The sequence below is a fragment of the Natrix helvetica genome (genome assembly GCF_964273705.1).
Source record: "Natrix helvetica genome assembly, chromosome: W".
In the NCBI taxonomy this organism is placed as follows: Eukaryota; Metazoa; Chordata; class Lepidosauria; order Squamata; family Natricidae; genus Natrix; species Natrix helvetica.
Genome location: NC_138555.1, coordinates 70,834,569 through 70,855,963, shown reverse-complemented (window position 1 = coordinate 70,855,963; position 21,395 = coordinate 70,834,569). Strand labels below are relative to the sequence as shown.

Genomic DNA, 21,395 nt, shown 5'->3' with positions numbered 1-21,395 from the left:
ACTTACACACAGTAAGTAGTAGCAACAGTAGTAACAGTTAGACAGCAGTTATCATACATCAATCAAGAGAGAGAGAGAGAGAGCAACAACATCAGCTGCAATTTAAATGCTGTAATCTACTAATTAGCAGAGCTCCTCTCTTAAAGATACATAACATGCCTTGTGCAATATATTGTCTACCCAACTTGTTGGTTACACCCTAACAAGTGGCAATATATGCCCCAAATGATAAACAAGAAGAATTTTTTGGGAAAGTACACAAACAGATAATACAATATGAATATGAAGATATATGCATGCTAGGAGACTTCAATGCAATTGTAAATAATGGAATAGCCCATAAATCCACAAAGATGAACAAGAAGCCAAGGAAAACCCTACCCAAAACATTTTTCACGATGGCGGAAGAATTAAATTTGCAAGATATTTGGAGAACAAGACACCCGAAAGAAAGACAATATACTTTCTACTCAAACACTTATCTTGGTAAAGAATAGTTATGATATGGATGTCAACAGAGTTAATACTCAAAACATTCAAGATAGACATAAACGTAAGCATATGGGCTGATCATAATCCAATAACAATGACTTGGAAGGGACAGAGGAAAAAGGGGAGCTGGACTTTAAATTCAAGAGTATTGAATGAAAAAAGCTTCCAGCAATATATGGAAAAATAACTGACGTATTTCTTCCAGGAAAATAGAAAGGAAGACACATCATTACAGAATGTATGGGACACCTGTAAAGCATATATTAGAGGCCTCACAATGACATACTTAGGGAAAAAGAATAGGCAGAACAGACAAAATCAAAAGAAGTTGGAATTAGAATATAAATGTTTGGAGATGGAGCTGCAGAAAAACCCACAAAACAAAAAAGTAAAAAATATGTTGAAACTGCAAAAACATAAACTGAACCTAATAGAAAATGAAGATCTGACAAACAAAATAAAATCGGCAAAACAAAACTTTTGAAAATGCAAATAAACCAGGACTTTGGTTGGCTTACAAGATGAAAAAGGAAAGAGAAAAAAAGCTGATAAGTCAATTGGTGGATGAAGAAGGGAATCTACAACATTCAAATGGAGAAAAGAAAAAAATAATTGAGAACTATTACAATAAGCTGTATCAACATGAGAAGGTACCAGAAGGGAAAATAAGACAATATTTAGAGAAAACTAAAATAACTAAAATCCCAAAAATATTTAAGAAGGCACTAGAAGAAAGAATTACAATGATGGAGGTAATAGAAGGCATCAAAAGGCAAAAGAAAGGAGAGACGACTTCCGGTCCCCAAAGGTGACGGACGTGTGTGTCCGCCGCTCGTCTCTTCGGTGGGCTCCTTTTAGGAGCACAGGGGGCCTTGGAGGGGCTCCCTGCTGCAGGGCGGCTTGTTGGGACCCCCTGGATCGGCGGCAGCCACAGGGAGGTTTCCAGCCTCGCCCCAGGAGCCGGGGAGCGTGGGGGGGTGCATGGCGGCGTTTTCCGCTGTCCCTGTGCGCCTTCGCCGATCAGATTCCGGAAGGAAAGAATCAATTAGATGTTACATCTGAAGTGCGGTGAGGTGAGAGGTTTCCCTCAATCTCCTGTAAATCTATCTAACTGATGAACAGCAGCCTCTCCAAATTGTGGATTCAATCTTTTGAAGTGTTAAGATTAGAGGGGGGGATTTTCCACCACCCCCTCGGAAAAACCGGCACTTGGAATGACCATTGGCTTACCTGAAGGGTCCTTTTCTGTACACCGCGGGAGAGTCCAAGCAATGGGTTAATTCAGTCTGCTTGCCCTTAGGACTGAGGAACTTTTTTTCCTTTAGCCACACCTCCTGGTGTAGTCACTCCCCAGAATTATTTGATAGAGTCAGTACGTGAGGATGGAGCGAAGCGTCCAAGATGATATTCTGTTGACACGAAGAACCCGAATCCCGGCAAAAAACATCCAGGGCGGGTTGGACTCTCCCGCGGTGTACAGAAAAGGACCCTTCAGGTAAGCCAATGGTCATTTTCCTGTACACCGCTTGGAGAGTCCAAGCAATGGGACATACCCAAGTTATTGTCCATCCGGGTGGGCAGAAGAAGACTCCCGGGATTCGGTCGCTGACACAACCGCCTGGAGCACACGTCTGCCAAAAGACGCCTCAGCCGAGGCGAAAACGTCCAATTTGTAATGTCGCACGAAGGGCGACGGAGAAGACCACGTAGCGGCCCTGCAGATGTCCAGTATCGAGGCCTGAGTGGCCCAGGCCGCAGAGGTGGCCGCGCTCCAAGTGGAGTGTGCGGTGATGCCGCGCGGAACCGATTTGGACTGGCACTCATACGCTGATGATATGCAGGCCCGAAGCCACCTGCCAACTGTGGGTGAAGAAACCTTCTTCCCCAAGGAGCCTGGTTGAAACGAAATGAAGAGGGCCTCCGATTTCCGGAACTCTGCAGTCCGAGCGATGTAGACCTTCAGAGCCCTCCTAACATCGAGAGTGTGCCAGGAGCGCTCCCTGGGGTGCGACGGGCGGGGACAGAAATTCGGCAAGACGATGTCCTGCACCCTGTGGAACCACGAATTTATCTTCGGGGTGAAGGTCGGGTCCAGCCTCAATATAACCCTGTCGGGATGGATGACACACAGGTCCTGGCGAATTGACAGGGCCGCCAGCTCGGAAATCCGACAGGCGGACGTAATGGCGACAAGGAAGGCTGTCTTCAGCGTCAGATGGCGGAGGGACGCCGTGCGTAGAGGCTCAAAGGGCGGGGCGGAGAGAGCCCGCAGGACCACAGACAGCTGCCAAGTAGGGTAGCGATGAACAGTGGGAGGACGGAGGTTAGAGGCGCCCTTGAGGAAGAGGCGCACCCTCGGAATCTTGCTAAGTGGCAAAAGGGGGTCACCTGACCAGATGGTGGACAGGGCCGCCACCTGGCGCCGAAGTGTATTTGGAGCCAGACCCTTGTTGAGTCCTCCTTGCAGGAAATCTAGAACCCGGGAAACATGTGCGGTTGTCGGTTCGATGTGCAGCTCCTCACACCACTTTGCGAAGGCGGCCCAGGACGCATCGTAAATTCTCGTGGTAGAAGGGCGTCTAGCCGCCTGTATGGTACGCACCACCTCATCTGACAAACCTTCGCCCTTCAGTTGGTCCCCCTCAAGTGCCAGACGGCCAACTGAAGCCACTGGGGCTCCGGATGAACAACGGCCCCCTGGCTGAGGGAGATCTGGTCCGGCGGAATGCGCCACGGAGGAGACACCGACAGGTGAACAAGGTCGGCGAACCACGACCTGCGGGGCCAGTGGGGAGCTACTAGAAGGACTTCTGCCCCTTCCACGATGACCTTGGTGATGAATTGAGGAAGGAGAGGCAGAGGAGGAAAGGCATACAGCAGCTCGCGGGGCCACCTGCAACGCAGGGCATCCGTCCCTTCCGCCCCCGGGGTGAAGAACCGGGTGTAGAAGCGCCTGAGCTGCGCGTTGTCCTTGGACGCGAAGAGGTTGACTGCCGGGGCGCCGAATCTGCTGGACAGCTGATGAAACAGACGAGGGTCCAGTTTCCACTGCGCGGGATCTATGGTTGTCCTGCTCAACCAGTCTGCCTGGGTGTTGTCCACTCCGGAGATGTGGTTGGAGCGGAGGGATTCCAGGTGAGACTCCGCCCAGCAGCCGAGGGACTCCGCCTCTCTCATCAGTGTTCTGGACCTGGTGCCACCCTGGCGGTTGATGTGCGCCTTGGTGGCCATATTGTCCGTCATCAGGAGCACATGGCGTTGATGGACAGACTGGCGGAAATGGCGCAGGGCCAGGCGGGCGGCCCGCAGCTCCAGCAGGTTGATGCTGTAGCTGGCTTCTACTTGGGACCACTTGCCTTGTACTACCAGGTGACCCATATGGGCCCCCCAGCCGGTGAGGCTGGCGTCTGTGGTGATGATCAGCCTCTCGGGCTCCTTGAAGAGGTGGCCCTTGAGGATCGCCGGAGACACCCACCAACGGAGAGACCTCTTCACCTCTGGTGGGACACGGATCAGCATGGGCGAGTTGCTCCTGGAGGCCCTCTGATGTGGTAACAGCAGCCACTGCAGCGCCCTGGAGTGTAGGCGGGCCCAGGGGACGATGGAGATGCAGGAAATCATCTTCCCCAGCAGCTGTGACAGAAGGACCACTGGAGCTTGCCTCATGTGCATCACCTTGTGGGTCATGGACTTTAGGCCTTCCAACCTGTCCTGGGAGAGGAAAACCCTGCACAAGGTGGTATCTATCACCGCCCTCAGGTGGACCAGTCTGGTGGTTGGGACGAGGTGGCTCTTCTCTATGTTTAGAGAGAAGCCATGACTTCTGAGGGACCTCATGGTGACCTGGAGGTCCCGTAAGGCCTGCTGTCTGGACGACAACTGGATAAGAATGTCGTCCAGATAACACTGTAGCCTTACAGGCCTGCGTCTTAGCTGAGCCGCCACAACCGCTAGAACCTTGGTGAACGTCCGAGGAGCGGACGAGAGGCCGAATGGAAGGGCTCTGTACTGGAAGTGGCGGCCGGCATAGAAGAAGCGCAGGAACCTCCTGTGCTGGGGACGGATAGGGATATGGAGATATGCCTCCTTTAGGTCTATAGAGGTGAGGAGGTCTCCCTGACGGATCCCCGCCAGAATGGTCTGGAGGGACTGCATCTTGAACCTCCAATAGGCGATGTGCCTGTTGAGGTTCTTGAGGTCCAAGATGGCCCTCCACCCCCCCGAGCTCCTGGGTACCAGGAAGAGGATGGAGTCAAACCCCCTCCCCTCCTCGTCCCGTGGAACGGGTTCCATGGCCCTGATGTCTAAGAGGTGCCTGACCTCCTGGTCCATACGTTCCCTCTTTTGAGGGCAGGTTGGGGTGGGGCACCGGATGAAGTTCCGGGGAGGGAGGGACAGGAATTCCAGGGAGAGGCCTTCCCTGACAATCTGGAGGACCCAGGCGTCCTCGGTGGTCTGGGCCCAATGGGAGGCAAACAGTTGGAGGCGACCCCCTATGGGCGCTGAGATCGGGCAGTCACTTTGACTTACGGAACGGCCTGTTGGAGGCCCCACCGCGGTTATACTTGCGGAAGCCGAACTGCTGTCTGTTTCTGTCTCGGAAGGCCGGCCTGTCCTGGGATCTGTCCCCCTGCTGTCCGAAGGACCTATTGGGGGAAGAGAAGGAGGAGGCGGAAATGGAAGGCTCAGAGGCTCGAAAGGACTGCCTCCTAGGATAGGGGGCAGCCTTGCGGTCCTGTTTTTTGTTTAGAGAAGAAAGGACCTTCCTCTTGTCTTTGGACTCTATGAGGAGAGGTTCCAGAGACTCGCCAAACAATTTAGACCCCTTAAAGGGGGCGGAAGCCAATTTCCATTTATTTTTCTGGTCCGCCTGCCAATGCCTGAGCCAGATTAAGCGGCGAGATGTGACATTGGACGCCAGGGCCCTGGAGGCAAATTTGGTGGCGTTAAGGGATGCGTCAGCGGCGTATTGGGAGGCCGCTATTATTTTAGACACATCTTGGTGGAGACGGATGTCCCCCGCCAGGAGCTTAGCTAGCAGCTCGCGCAGCCAGATTACAGAGGCCCTGTTGAAGAAGGACGCGGACGAAGAAGCCCTAATGGCCCAGGCGGCGGCAAGATGGGTTTTGTGGCACGCCTTCTCCGCCTTCTTGTCCTCCGCCTTGAGGCCTTCCAGGAGGTCAGCCAGTAGGGAGGAGTTAGAAGTGAGGGCTGCTATGGGCGGATCGACAGTTGGTAGGACCAGAAGGTCCTCCAGTACCGGCTCCATAGTGTAAAGCTTTTTGTCCACTCCGCTGGGAGAGGACTGCGTGGCTGGCTGAGCCCACTGGCGCTGGATAAGATCGAGGAACAACCCAGGGACAGGAACCAACTCCTGTTGAGGAGTGGGCACGTCAAACATGACCGCGTTAGGGTTGACCGGGGTCGATTCCGCCGTTGGCGCAGCCGATTTGGGCTTGATCCCCACCCTGGTGGCAGCCTTGACCTTATGGAGGACTGACTTGAAGAGGCTGGGTTTGAAGAGACCCGCAAAGGCGGGTGCCTCGGGGGGGAGGTCCTCGTCTTCTGACAACCCTAGGGCCTCCGAGTCAGGGTCCTCAAGAGCTGAGGCCTCACTGACCACAGAAGATTCCAGAGAAGGGTGTCGAGCTCGCTTAGCTGGAGGGGGAGCGCCCTGGTCGGATCCGGAGCCCTTAGGGGCCACTGCAGGGGGATTCTTAAATTTCATGGCCTCGGTAATGCCCTTGGCAATGGCACGTGCCATCAGCTCTTGCATGCGGGGGGAGAGCTCATCTTGATCCGAATCAGGATCTAGGGCCTCCTCTAGAGGAGGGTGAGCCTCTCCTGGCATGTCATCTATGCTAGCATCCCCAGGGGGAGGGGCTTGTTCGCAGGCCCAGGAGGGGGCTGGGGAAGCCGGCTCCGCGAGTGACCTGTTTGGGGACAGGTCCTGGGACTCCACCTCCTCGGAAAGGACCCTTTGGAGATCCTCCTGGGATGAGGGAAATTCGGAGTGGGATGGTTCCCTGCCTGCCTGGCGTCTGGCCTTTTCGAATTGCTTGTCAAGGGCACGCTGGCGCCTTTCAACATCCTTGGCCTCTGCCACTGATGGGGTTCTGGAACGATGTTTCCCAGATCCTCCCCCACCACTCTTGCCCGCACCCCCACTCCCTGAAGAGGAGGAACCCTTGCTAGGGGCCTGGGAGAGGCCTGGCCTAGTCTCTTGGGAATCAGGGGGACTGGGCAGCTCCATAGTCAATGACCACACAAGATGGTGCAAGGCTATGACAAGGCAGTGGAAGTAGAAGCGAGACTGGTCTGCTGCAAAGGGGGAAACAAAGAAAAAATCAAGGATTAGTGAATGAACAGTATAGAAATCATTCGAGTTATAAAAATATCCAACCATAACAAAAGCCCTTGCATAAAGACCAGTAGGATGGCCTAGGAGTAGGATCGGGGCCTGCACCCAGGTGCAAGGCCCCGCAGGAGAGACAGGGAGGAGAATGACTAAGCAAAAAAATGGTCTCGGCCTGCACCTTACAGAGGCCTCCTCCCTGAGCCGGTATGGTGACCGTTGCACGGCCCAGGAACCAGCACCGCTCGCAAAAAAGGGGAAATGGAGGCTGGTGGGCCGGCCTGGAGACCCTTGCCAGGCCCTCTCAAACTCCAGCGGTCTCCTGTATAGCGTGGCTGAAGCGCAATGGCGGCCAGAAAAGAGCGCGAACTTTTCACGCCTAAAATGGCTGCCGCAACAGCGTGGGGGCAGAGGGGGACTAGAGGGGCGACCGCGCCTCAATGGCGACCATCGCCCACTCCTCCCTGCAGCAGAGGTCCTCTAGCAGGCCGGGGACACAAAAAAACTCCATCTAAAACAACAAACGAGGGGCCTGGGGGATCAGGGACCTCGCCGCTGCAGCCGCGTCGTTTTAAAGACAAGCGGCATGCCTCCGAAGCCGTCCCTTTCGGATCGGCTGAGGAGCACCCCCCCCCCACCTTCCGACTTACCTCCTGGCCTTCTACATCGAAGATCTGCTGGGAAATACACAGCAACGAAGAGAGAAAAAGTACACAATAATAGGGGAGATTTTAGGAAAAAAGAAAAGTAAAAAATAGAGTCCAAGCCAAAAAGGATTAATTCAGCTGGGAGCTCAAGCTAATTGCATCCGAATCGGGCTGACTGAGGAATAATTCTGGGGAGTGACTACACCAGGAGGTGTGGCTAAAGGAAAAAAAGTTCCTCAGTCCTAAGGGCAAGCAGACTGAATTAACCCATTGCTTGGACTCTCCAAGCGGTGTACAGGAAAATATCTCTCTCTCTCAGAGGAGAGAGAGAGAGAGAGTTAAAAGCTAACTTTCACTTCCTCTAACAATGGGAGAATGATTTTTGCTACAATTGCAAGGGATGACTGCTGAGTTGTTTTTTTTTAAACTACCTTATGAAAACTTTGGACATGTTGCTCCCTGGTCCCCTGTGAAAGCGAAGCCAAGATGGCCAACTTCCTCCTTCTTCTTTGCTTTTACGAATGAAGTTTCCCCTTTGAAAGAATTTCTGGCTTTATATTATTCTACACCCCGGAGATCTCCTGGAGCCTCTCTTCTTATGTGGTCCCCTTGGATTTGGATTTGACTCTTATCCTCTGTCTTGCAGCTGTACAGGAGGATTAACTTTCACTTCTGGCTTGTTTGCCTCCACGATCTCTCCCAGCTGTGTATTCCACAGATGCCATTTCTTTTGCATAAGTCTTATAGCTATCTCTGAACTTAGTATGGGACCTAAAAAGCCACCGCCTGGTAAGGCATCTTCGGCCCCGACATCTTCTATGTCTAGTCTGATTACACAACAGACACAAATGGCTTCATTTCTACAACCTAAAACAACTGAAGAGAGTTCAAAGGACTTATCTGTTGCCCAAATGTTTCAAACTATTTTGAAGGGACAGGACGAACTGAAAAAACAATTGGCAGATTTAAATGAACAGCTCAGAGAAACGCAACAACAAGCAACACAAAACAAACAGAGAATTGGTGTGTTGGAGGAAGACACGACTGGGTTGAGGGAGGAGGTTAAGACAGTCCAGAAGGGGAATAGAGAATTTGAAAATCATATGATAAAGGTGGAATTTGAAAGAATGGTTTTTTTTCTTAGATTTCAAAACTTACCAGAGACAGAAAATGAAGACCTTAAGGAGATTATGACCACAATTTTATCAGAATACATTAAAAGAGACAAACAACAGCTATGGTGGGATATTGATTTGATTTATAGGATCAATTCAGCATATGCTAGAACACACAACGTTCCAAGGGAAGTACATGTTAAATTTCTTAGCAAGACTACAAGAGATGAGGTCTTAGGAGCTCAGAGGGTGGGACCATTAAAATATAAAGACAAAGAAATAGCCATTCTTAAACAAATTCCGAAGAAAGTAAGAGATAAGAGGAAGAAATATTCCTCTTTATCAAAGAAATTATATGATAAAGGAGTTTGGTTTAGATGGTTATTGCCAGAAGGAATGTTGATCTTTTGGGAGGGCAATAGAATTAGAATCAACACAGTTGTGGAGGCAGAGGCCTTCATTAAAAACACATTGCCTTTCTAGATGGAACAGGGGACAGTACACAAGATATGAAGGAGGGAGGGGCCGTGGCTCTGCCAGAGGACAGGGGGGAGAAAGCAACATTGAGAACACTCAGGTCACAAAAATAAGTTTGAAATATTATTGCAATTGTTGTTATAATGTAATTGTTGGAAGTGACATATAAGATGATTGAATATATTGTTCATATAATGTAAAACAAAAAGCTGCCAATGTTTATCTTTTAATTTTTGATCTTAATTTTTTTTTCTGTAAAAGTTGTGAGATTTGGGGGGATTTCCACCTTTCGCACGATGTAGCTGTCAAATTTTTTTATACCTACCTACCCCTTCCTATAAATATTTGTAAAAACCAATAAAATTCTTTAAAAATAAAAAAGGCAAAAGAAGGGGGAAACACCAGGACCAGATGGATTACGGGCAGAACTGTATCAAACACTACAAGAAGTATTAAGCAATGTAATGTTGGAACTATTTAATGACTTATTAAGGGAGGCAAAGATACCAGAAACATGGAGGGAGGCATATATAACGCTTTTACCAAAAGAAGAGTCAGATCTACAAGTAAAAAACTATAGACCTATCTCACTACTAAATGTGGACTGTAAAATTTTTGCATCAATAATGGCAGAAAGAATGAAGAGACTTTTAAATGAAATTATACACATAGACCAAAATGGATTTCTCCCTAAGAGACAGATCAGAGGCAATATGCGAACTGTATTGAATACGCTAGAGTACTACGAAGCTCACCCAGAGAAGCAAATGGCACAAAAGGCCTGGCAATTTATGATAATGCAACTTCAAATGATGGGATTTCGTGAGGGATTCATAAATATGATCAAAACGATATACAATAACCAATCGGCAAAGGTAATGGTAAATGGTGAGATGACAGGAAAGATAGAGATCACGAAGGGAACTAGACAAGGATGTCCACTATCACCATTATTATTTATACTGACACTAGAGATTTTGAATAGAGAAATACGACAAAATAAAGAGGTAAAAGGGATGAGGGTCAAGAAAGAAGAATATCAATTACAAGCATTTGCAGATGATTTGGTGTTTATTATGGAAGATCCAATAGAAACAGGGCCAAAACTAGTTGAAATAATAGAAGAATATGGAGAAGTAGCGGGCTTGAAGATTAATAAAGATAAAACAAGAATTGTGGTGAAAAATATGACAGAAAAACAGAAAAGAGAGTTGATGGGGAAACTGGACATACAGGTGGTGAAAAAAGTGAAATATTTGGGTATTCAATTGACATCAAGGTGTGTAACACTAAAGGAGGATAACTATTATAGGGTGAGAAAACAAATAGAAATAGATCTGGAAAGATGGAAAAACTTACAACTATCATTGATGGGAAGAATAGCAGTAGTAAAGATGAATATACTACCAAGACTGCTGTATCTATTCCAAACAATACCGATAAAATTAGAGAAAAAATATTTTGAAAGTATGAATAAAATAGTGGGGAAATATATATGGCAGGGGAAAAAAGCAAGAATTAATACAAAAATGTTGCAAGATGCAAGAGTTCGAGGTGGATTTGGTTTACCAAACGGAATTATATTATCAAGCAGCGGGATTAGCGTGGATGAAAGAATGGATCTTACTGAGTAATACAAGATTATTGACATTGGAAGGTCATGATTTGCAACTATGTTGGCATGCTTTTTTGTGGTATGGTAAAAGTAAGGCACATGGCTATTTTCAAAGACATTATGTAAGGAATGGATTGTTAACAATATGGGAAAAAATGAAAGGGAAACACTATTTAGAAATACCAATGTGGCTTTCAACAATGGAAGCATTGACACATCCAAATATTAGTAGTATGAAAAATATTATTAGATACAAAGATATTTGAACAGAAAGGGGGGAACTAAAACAAAAACAAGAATTAGAAAAACAAGGGATTGATATTGGATGGTTTTCACAATTACAAATACAATCAAGATATGTAAAAGATAAAAGGGAATACAGGAATAAAGGAAGTTCGGAATTGGATAAGATACTTATGGTTACGGAAGAAAAAATAATTAAGAAACTATATAGTTACCTGCAAAGAACTAGGTTAGAAGAAATAGTGGTTAAAGATACAATGATAACTTGGGCAAGGAATTTCGGTCATACGATTGAGTTAGAAAAGTGGCAACAACTATGGGAAAGGAACTGTCAATGAATAAAGCATTTCCATGACTACTATCAACTTGAGAAGGGGGGGGAAATGCCATGCATACTTTTGGCCAGAGTAAAAAGTCTCATATTTCTGTAACTGGGATGTGAATGAGCATGTCCAGAACCCTGCCGTAACGTCCTGTTGCAGATTGTGATTGATGACTTCAGGCAGACGGGAGGGGACACAGGGGTAAAGTTCAGACGTCATTAAGTGGGATTTAGTTTCAGCTCCACAGAAGTCCGTGCCAAGATGTTAGTCCTAATAAATGAATCGGGTTTTTTTGAACTTTGTCTCGAGGCTCGTAAATTAATTAGGTCAGCTCTTGGAAACTTCACAGAGAGCCGAAACTGACTTTTAAAAATCTATTAAGATTTCCAGGTTTCCTGAATCCCGGGCGCTCCGAGCACTCCCCCAATATTTGGGGTGCTTGGAGGGAAAATCAGGCAACAGGAGGCTGAAGAAAAAGACTGATTACAGCTGGAGGTATGCGGCAATGCCAAGCAGCGATGTCTTCCCCAGCAGCAGAAGCAAGAAAAGATGAGTACTTTTGGAAATCAACCCCTAAAGCAGCTGAGGTGGAATTCCCTTGCCCTAGTCCCCAGATACAGGGAAGGGTCTCAAGCAAGCTGGCAAGGGCGGACTGGAGGTGGGACTGGAAACAAGCCAGGCTCCCAAAGCCCCAGATGCAATCCCTAGGGAGTGCAATAGTGCAACTGAAGGAGGATCTTGACCGGGCCACCCTTGCTGATGAGGGGCCATCATGCCACCCAAAAGAGAGGGAAGGGACATCTGATCCTGTTGAGGGGAGGAGATGCAGACTGCAGCGCAGCCCCCTCCCCCTCCTGATAGAAGGAGAAGGAGCCCAAACTGGCAACCAGTGCCTCTCCCACGCAGCAGGCACGCTACCAAGAGCAGCAACCCCCTCCCTCTCTCCAAACTAGGGGTGAAGAAGATGGCCAGCCATATCAGGCACAAGCATACAGAGGCTGACAGGAGGTTGGAGTAGGGCTGAACAACCCGCCCCAATTCAGGGGAAAGTTTGACGGAGACTCAGATCAGCTAGCCCTATTCCTTGATTCAGCTGATATCCACCTAAAACGCTATGGGCACCTCTACCCATCCCCCAGAACCATGGTGAATGGCATCGCAGAGGGTCTAGAGCAGTGGTTCCCAAACTTTTTCAGTCCACCACCCCCTTGGTGCTACAAACTGATCCTCAGTGCCCCCCACCCAGTGGTGGAATTCAAATTTTTTTACGACCGGTTCTGTGGGCGTGGGTTGATGGGCGTGGCTGGAGGAGTCATGTGACTGGGTGGTTTGCATGAAGGAATAAAGATAGTAACAGTAAAATTCAAAACTGTAACAATTAATTGCACATTTATTAAAAATCCAATTTAAAAACCTTTGTAGTTAGTTAATTCAACAAAATTGTTGAACATGATCCAGTGATACCAGGTTTTCAAAGTCTGATAGTCATTTATCAAGAACCTTAGTAACTAGTAACTTAGCAAAATTTAGTAACTACTTCACTGTTCAGTAAATTCTTAATGTGCTGGATGGGCTTGATGAAGTGATACCAGTTTCCCAATGTCTGGTTTTAAGTCACTTAGCAGGAGTCTTAAATCACCACATTCAGTAATCTGGAGTCATTTTCTTTGCTTTGAGACCACACTGAAGCCATGTTCCACCAAATATGATGTTGGAAATGCAACAAGGAACTTCTTAACCACTGTCCATAGTGCAGGGTAGCGATCAGAAATTTCTTTCTGTAACTAAAACTCTTGGTACAATTTCTTGAACTTTGGCTTCAGCTCAATGTCACCAACATTTGCTTGAATTATTTGATGAGATTATTGCATGGTACCTAGGGATTCCCAATATGGAAAGTGAGAATGGAACATTTTAACAGATCTATATGTTCTTGGGTTATAATTTTCACTAAAGAACCATGGGGATGGAAAGGGAAATATAGACAATGGAGTCCAATCCCCCTCCTCAACAGTTTGGAAGAATAATTCTAGCAAAATGTAGCCTTTTACCTCTTTGGGGAATCATTCATTTATTATTATTATTATTATTATTATTATTATTATTATTATTATTATTATTATTATTATTATTATTATTATTATTATTATTGCATCAACAGAATTGTATCACAGCGGCCAGTTGTTTCGCCGGATTTGGCATTAATTACTAGTCGGGCCCCACCCAGGGGCCTAGGACGTCGTAACGTATTTTCGTAATATGTGTGCAGATCCAAGCAGTGCGGCCTTTTGCATTTGACTGATGGTGATTTTGTCAATTTTTAACTGTTTTAAATGTAATTCCAGTGCTTTTGGAATAGCACCCAGTGTGCCGATTACCACTGGAATTACCACTGCTGGTTTGTGCCATAATCGTTGGATTTCGATTTTTAAGTCCTGGTATTTCGCGATTTTTTCATATTCCTTCTCGGCGACCCTGCTATCACCTGGTATTGCGATGTCTATGATTGTAACCTTATTTTTCTCAACCAGTGTGATGTCTGGTGTATTATGCGCTAGTATTTTATCCGTTTGTATGCGAAAATCCCACAAGATCTTGACCATCTGACCCTCGACGACTTTTTCAGGCTTATGTTCCCACCAGTTTGTTGCTGTTTTAATATTATAATTTTTCAACAAATTCCAGTGGATCATTTGTGCCACTGAATTGTGCCGCATTTTATAGTCAGTCTGCGCGATTTTTTTACAGCAGCTGAGTATGTGGTCAACAGTTTCATCAGCCTCTTTGCAAAGTCTACATTTGGCATCATCAGAGGATTTTTCGATTTTGGCCTTAATGGCATTTGTGTGGCTTGTTAATGGCTTGTTCTTGCGCAGCCAGGATTAGTGACTCTGTTTCTTTCTTTAATGTACCTGCTGTTAACCATAACCAAGTTTTTTCACTGTCCACTTTATCTTTTATTTTTTCCAGAAATTGGCCATGCAATGCTTTGTTCTGCCAACTCTCCATTCTTAATTTTAATTTTATTATTATTATTATTATTATTATTATTATTATTATTATTATTATTATTATTATTATTATTATTATTATTATTATTATTATTATTTTATTTATTTTTCCCAATACAACTCATGCAAAGGGTCATCCACAACTACATTACATTTTCCACACTCATATTTGTGATTCCTTATAACTTCTTTAAACTAAACATTTTTAGTACAAATCAACGCATTGACATATATATCACTAATGCAGTTTCCTATCTCTTCCATTGACATAATTAACACCTTATGTATTGAATACAAGTATATCAAGTATAGGTTAAACATGAATTGACTAACATCTAATTCAAATGTATAAGCTGTGAATTTATTATATAATCACAGGCAAACATTGCACTTATGCCTAAGTCCTCTACCCACGCACATTATAAGACAGATAAAACTATCTTAGCTGGCTGTTGTAAATATTACTCTGCTAATTCAACAAGAAATGCTACTGCATGAATTCTTAATGCAGAACACAACTAAAAGTGATTTTAGCAATTTTCTTTCCAAGTTAATTCAAAATGTATATCCAAATGTTCCTCTTTTTTTTCCCCCAAGCACTAGGGAGGATTATATTCAAAACCAGACACTTTTGCTGTGTGTGTGTGTGTTTGCTTGCTTGCTTCTGGTCTCCAGAGTCAGAAGGGCCGGTTGGGACCCCCAGAGGTCATCTAGTCCCACCCCAGACAGCGCCTCCCTGCCCCACATTCCCCAGCCCCACCTCCTCTGGGAAGGCTCCGGTGGGGGGTGGGGGAATGCAGAGCCCCTGCAGAGAGCCCCTGCTGCTCTCCCTCACCCTTCACTCTTACTCCCTCCCTCTCTTCGCAGGCCGAGCGGCCGCAGCGTTACTGGGACGGTGATCATGGATGTGCTGTCACCCCGGGGAGGGGAGGTCTGGCCGCCAGCAAAGGGCTTCCGCCGAGGCACCCCATGCAGGCAAAATAGCGAGCGAGCGCAGGAGGATCAGGCAGGGCACCGAGGCCCCTTCGCCTCCCACTTTGTCTTGATGAGGTCGCTGCAACTTCCGGGGGCGGACGGACGGAGGTAGCCTGAGCGGCCCGGGCAGGCGAGCGGGCGAGCAATGGAGGATCAGGCAGCTCGCTCGATCACTTGTTCGCCCGCCCCCCCGGGCTTCCTCTGGCTTCCTCCGTCCATCCGCGCCTGCAGCTGCAGCGACCTCATCAAGACAAAGTGGGAGTGAAGGGAGGCGAAATGGCCTCCTTTTGATCACTCGCTTCCCCCCGCCTGTCCGCACTATGCTAGCCCTGCGCTCACTGATTGGCTGGCTCACCAATCGTCCCGCCCACCTCTAAGAGCCCTATCTATAGAAAGCCAAGCAGAAAAAAAGATAACTGGGTTTAGATAGGGCTCTTAGAGGCGGGCGGGGCGATTGGTGAGCCAGCCAATCAGTGAGTGGGCAGGGCTAGCATAGTGCAGATGGGTGGGGGAAGTGAGCGATCGAGCAGCTTCTGGATAGGCGGGGGTGAGTGAGCAAACTTGTTCTGAATAGCTCGCTAGAGGCGGCCACCTCCAGCACTTCTTTGCCGCCCCCCAGCCTCTTACCGCCCCTCTGCCGCCCCCCTGGCCTCTTACTGCCCCCCTAAGCCATCTCACCACCCCCCAGGGGGCGGTAGCGCCCACTTTGCGAACCACTGGTCTAGAGGGAGAAGCAAGGGAATGGCTAGCAGCCCTCCACAAGAGGAGAGCCCCCCAACTGCAAGACATAGATGATTTCCTGCAACTGCTAGAGGCCAGGTTTGAGAAGGGGGAGGGGGAGGACCCATATGCGGAAGAGGAACTCAGCAAACTAAAGCAGAGGGGCTGCCCCATCAAAGAGCACATCCTTGAATTTAGGAAGGTCATAGGAAGGCTACCCCCTTTACCAGAGCGACTGCTGGTGCATTTTTTCAGAACAAGCCTAGACAAGCAAATTGCCAATGTAACTGCATACCGCGACATCCCAGAGTGGTTCCGGGTAGCAACAAAAGTCGACAGCAGGCTGCGTGCCAACGACATGAGAAAGCAACCGGACACAAAAGAGAGAAGTCAACTTGACCTGAAACCACCCAGCCCGCGGGGAACGACAGCACCACAGCAGGCCCTGAGACCAACCCTCCCTCGAAGTCCACTGAAATGCTACAGATGAGGGGGGATGGGCCACATGGCAGCTGCATGCCCAACCCCAGCCTCAAAACCAAGGCCAGACCCACCGCCCAGGGCACGACCAGAACAAGACCCCAAATGAGGGCCCACCAACATGTCCGGGAAAGCCCTCCAGGCTGCAGACGCCCCTTCCCCTCCAGGCAAAAGTGGTGGAACCCCAGGCAACGACAACCAGTTTCCCGAACCATATGACAGCGAGGACGAGGGAGAAAATGACCCAATGGTGAGAGAACCAATTCACCCTTTCCTTTTTCCAATACGCCTCACAGCCCCAAAAACAGGAAACCAGGGGGATTTTCAAGCCCTAATAGACTCAGGCTGCACAAGGTGCTTGATCAACCTAACCACAGTCCTGAAACTGTGGATCAGAGCAAAAAGATTGGCCCACCCGATCCGGTTCGAGGTCAACGGGTCCCGAATGGAAGGAGCCTATGCCACCCACCTGACTGAACCAGTGAGACTAGAGCTAGCGGATCACTAGGAAGTAATTCGATTCATAATAGCCCCCAAAATGACAGACGCAGTCATACTAGGACTTTCCTGGCTAGACAAGTGGGGACCGACCATCTGGTGGCAAGGTGGTACCCGCAGACATAGGATATGAAGGGCCCCCCAACCCCTCCCACACCAGCAAGCAGAAACACCACCCACGCTGGAAACCCCCGAAAAGAGGCCACAAGAACAACTGTCAACCACATCCGACAAAACCCCAGAGGCTGAACTGATTCTGATGGAATATCAGGACCTCGCAGAAGTATTCAGCGAGGCCGAGTGCGATGTTCTGCCTCCCACCGTGAGACAGACTGTGCCATCATAATAATCCCCAGGGCAAAACTACCCAAGCCCAAACTGTACGCCATGACACCCCGGGAAATGCAAGAGATGCATAAATACATAGGCAAAAACCTAGCAATGGCGTTCATTGAGCTAGCCAAGCCACAGGTCGCAGCCCCAGTCCTCTTGAAAGAAAAAAAAAAGATGGAACTATGAGGTTGTGTGTGGAGTTTTGAGGGATAAACGGGGTGTGCGTACACAACCTATACCCCCTCCCACTAATGAAGGACATGCTATCTCATCTGGCCAAGGGAAAAGTCTTCACCAAACTAGACCTCAGAGAAGCATACTACCAAGTACGAATCAGAGAGGGAGATGAGTGGAAAACAGCGTTCAACTGCCCCCTAGGGAGCTTTCAATTCAAAGTGATGCTTTTCAGACTGCAGGGGGCCCCAGCGGTATTCATGCAGTTAATAAATGAGGTGTTGCACGAGCACCTCTACAAGGGGGTCCTCGTCTACCTGAGTGACATCATCATCTACACTGAGACCATGGACGAGCACATACCCCTGGTCCGCCAAGTACTGGAAAAACTTCTGGCAGCCAACCTGTACGTCAAGGTATAAAAATGTGAATTCCACCGTGCATGGTTAGACTACCTGGGTTTCCGAGTGTCAAATGAGGGAATAGAGATAGACTCAGCCAAAGTGCAAGCCGTCTTAGGCTGGCAACCCCCTTGCACCCGCAGACAACTACAAAGTTTCCTAGGTTTCATGAACTTCTACAGGCAACTCATCCCCTACTTTGCAAAAATTGCCAAACCCCTAACAGACCTCCTGAAGACAGGGAGCCCAGGAATGAAATCCTGTCTGGGACAACCCCTACAGTGGGACCTAACCTGCAAAGAGGCGTTCAAAACACTAAAAGAAATGTTTGCAAAGGAGCCGGTGCTGAAGCATCCTGACCTCGAGCAACCTTTCGTGATCCAGGCAGATGCCAGCAACATGGCAGTGGGAGCGGTGCTACTCCAAAGAAACAACCAAGGAAACTTATAAGCCTGCGCCTACACCTCCCACAAGCTCACAGACACAGAGAGACGATGGGCCGTATGGGAAAAGGATGCTTTCGCAGTGAGATGGGCACTGCTAACCTGGAGACACCTGTTGGAAGGGGGCCAGAAACCATTCGAAGTCTGGACAGACCACAAAAATATGGAGGCGCTTAGGACCCCACGGAAACTACCACCCAAACAGGTCCGATGGGCTCAATACTTCAACCGTTTTGATTTTGTTTTAAAGCATATTCCAGGCAGGAGGAACTTTCTAGCTGAAGCCCTCTCCCGCATGCCTCAGTACAAATGCGAACGAGAGCACGAAGTGGACGCCATCTTTCCCTCTACCCAAACCACTGCCCAAGTGACCACCAGGGGGCAACGGCGTGACCAGCAAGACCAACTTGCAAGCGACCTAACCATGAGGCTCAAAACCGAACTGCTAGCAGACCCCTGGTTCCAAACCAACCAACACATCTTAACAAAAAGAGATGACCTTGCATGGAAGGGGACAAAACTCTACGTCCCAGAATCCCTACGTACCCTAATTCTCCAGAGGAGTCATGATGCCAAACCGGCAGGCCACTTTGGGTTCCTAAAGACTTTACACTTAGCCCGGAGGCAATTCTGGTGGCCTGGCATGAAGAAAGATGTAGATAGTTACATGAAAAGTTGTACCATCTGTGCCACAATGAAGAGACAACCAGGAAACCCCCCAGGACTACTACAAGGAGTAGCAGAGCCAATGAGGCCGTGGGAGGAGATCGCAATGGACTTTATAGTAGAGTTGCCAAAAAGTGGGGGAAACACGGTGATTTGGACTGTAATAGACCTGTTCTCCAAACAGGAACACTTCTAACCCTAACCCTCGGCTCAAAAGCTGGCTAAACTGTTCGTGAAGCATATCTACCGACTGCATGGAGTACCTCTAAGAATTATCTCAGACAGAGGGGTCCAGTTCACGGCTAAGTTCTGGAGGGAGTTCCTGCGGTCCATTGGATCATCTCAGGGTCTTAGTTCAGCTTTTCATCCGAGCACTAATGGGGCAGCACAGAGACTGAACACCATGGTGGAGCAGTACCTGAGGTGCTACGTGAACTATCAGCAGTCCAATTGGGCAGACGTTTTATCTTTTGCTGAGGTGGCGTACAATAATGCTGTTCACAGTAGCACAGGACTCACGCCATTCAAAATAGTGAGCGGTATGGACTTTGTCCCAATGCCTGAGTATCCAAGGGATCCTCCCTCCTCAGTCAGCTTGGCTGATTGCATGTCAATGCTGAAAGCAACCTGGGAAAATGTCAAAAAAGCGCTGGCTAAAGCGGCACGAACCTTTAAGAAACAGGCAGATAAACACCGAGCTCTGCAATGACCATTCCGGGTGGGAGAGAAGGTTTACCTCTCCACAAAATATTTGAGGTTAAAACTGCCTAGCAAGATACTGGGGCCAAAGTTTATGGGACCATTCCCCATAGTAAAGATCATCAACCCAGTTACAGTGCAATTGAAACTGCCTCGATTGTTGGGGAAGATACACCCAGCATTTCATAGTAGCCTCTTAAAACCCGTGATTGGATCAACTCTGAGACCACTACCCTGGGAGCCCCCGGGCCCTATGGTCATAGGGGGCCAAACCCATTATGAAGTTCAACGTATCCTTGATTCAAGGTGGCACAGGAGACAACTCCAATCAAGTGGAAGGGCTACCCCTTATCAGAGGCATCTTGGGTGGAAAGTAGAAATATCCAGGCTGATCACCTTATAGCAAAATTCCACGCAGAAAATCCAAGCAAGCCTGGGGGAGGGACACATCCCTAAGTTATACACCTGTACTCAAATTGCTTTGTTTTACACAGGTCGCTTTGAGGAAGTGAGGGGAGCTGAATGTCAACGTCTAAAGTGTTTCCATGACTACTATCAACTTGAGAAGGGGGGAAAATGCCATGCATACTTTTGGCCAGAATAAAAAGTCTCATATTTCTGTAACTGGGATGTGAATGCGCATGTCCAGAACTCTGCTGTAACGTCCTGTTGGAGAATGTGATTGATGACTTCAGGCAGAGGGGAGGGGACACAGGGGTAAAGTTCAGACACCATTAAGTGGGATTTAGTTTCAGCTCCACAGAAGTCCGTGCCAAGATGTTAGTCCTAATAAATGAATGGGTTTTTTTAAAATTTTGTCTCCAGGCTCGTAAATTAATTAGGTCAGTTCTTGGAAACTTCACAGGAACTATAAATTAACAATGTCAACAGCTTACAAAGAAAACTTATACAAAATGTTTTATAGATGGCACATGTCACCGGAAAAATTAGCAAAGATGTTTAAAGATAAATCAGCGAAATGTTGGAAGTGTCAACAAGTAATAGGTTCCTATTATCATATGTGGTTCACATGTACAGAAGCAAGGAAATATTGGACTAAGAGAAGAGTATGGTTAAAGAAAATGTTACAACAAGAAATAGAATTTAGACCAGAGATATTTTTACTAGGTATTATCCCAGAGAAATTCAAGAAAGAGGATACTTATTTGATTATACATGTAACTACAGCAGTGAGAATTGTATTTGCCCAAAATTGGAAATTAAATAAGCTACCAACAGATGAAGAGATAATAAAAAAGATATTAGATTGTGCAGAGATGAATAGGTTGACAATGAAAATAAAGGATAAAGAGGAATCAAAGTACTTCAAGACATGGGGAAGATTTTATGATTGGCTAGAGAAAGGAAACTAGAAAAGAAAGTAGGGAGAAGATATAGAACCCAGACGATGCACTGTTAAATGGAAGAAGGGGAAAACAGAAAAGAAAATAGCAAATATATAAGTATATTTGGTTCGTATCTGTTTCTTCTGGGCCTTCTATCATCCATAGGACTTATTGAATCTAATAGATCAATAGGGTAGATTTCTTGATTCTCACAGAGAGGAGGATGGAAGGGAGAGGAAGAGAAGGAGAGAGGGTAGGGAGGGGAAGAGGAAGAGTAGGAGAAAGGGAAGGGAAGAAGGAAGGGGAAGGAGAGGAGGAAGGAAGGAAGTAGAGAAGGGAGAGAGGGAGAAAAGAAAGGGAAAATAAGGTGGTGTTACAACAG

The 21,395-nt window shown here is 47.5% G+C and overlaps 1 protein-coding gene and 1 long non-coding RNA gene across 13 annotated transcripts in view; both read right to left on the bottom strand.

Annotated features, from left to right (window-relative positions):
- Nucleotides 1-21,395, bottom strand: part of LOC309400524 (epsin-1-like) — a 174,452-nt gene that overhangs the window by 141,410 nt on the left and 11,647 nt on the right. The gene's annotated exons all lie outside the window — the stretch shown is intronic.
- Nucleotides 593-11,007, bottom strand: LOC309400462. Its single transcript, XR_014176662.1, has 3 exons — nucleotides 9,489-11,007; nucleotides 1,011-1,284; nucleotides 593-969 (listed from the first exon to the last, which is right to left on the bottom strand). It is a non-coding gene; the product is annotated as an uncharacterized lncRNA (long non-coding RNA).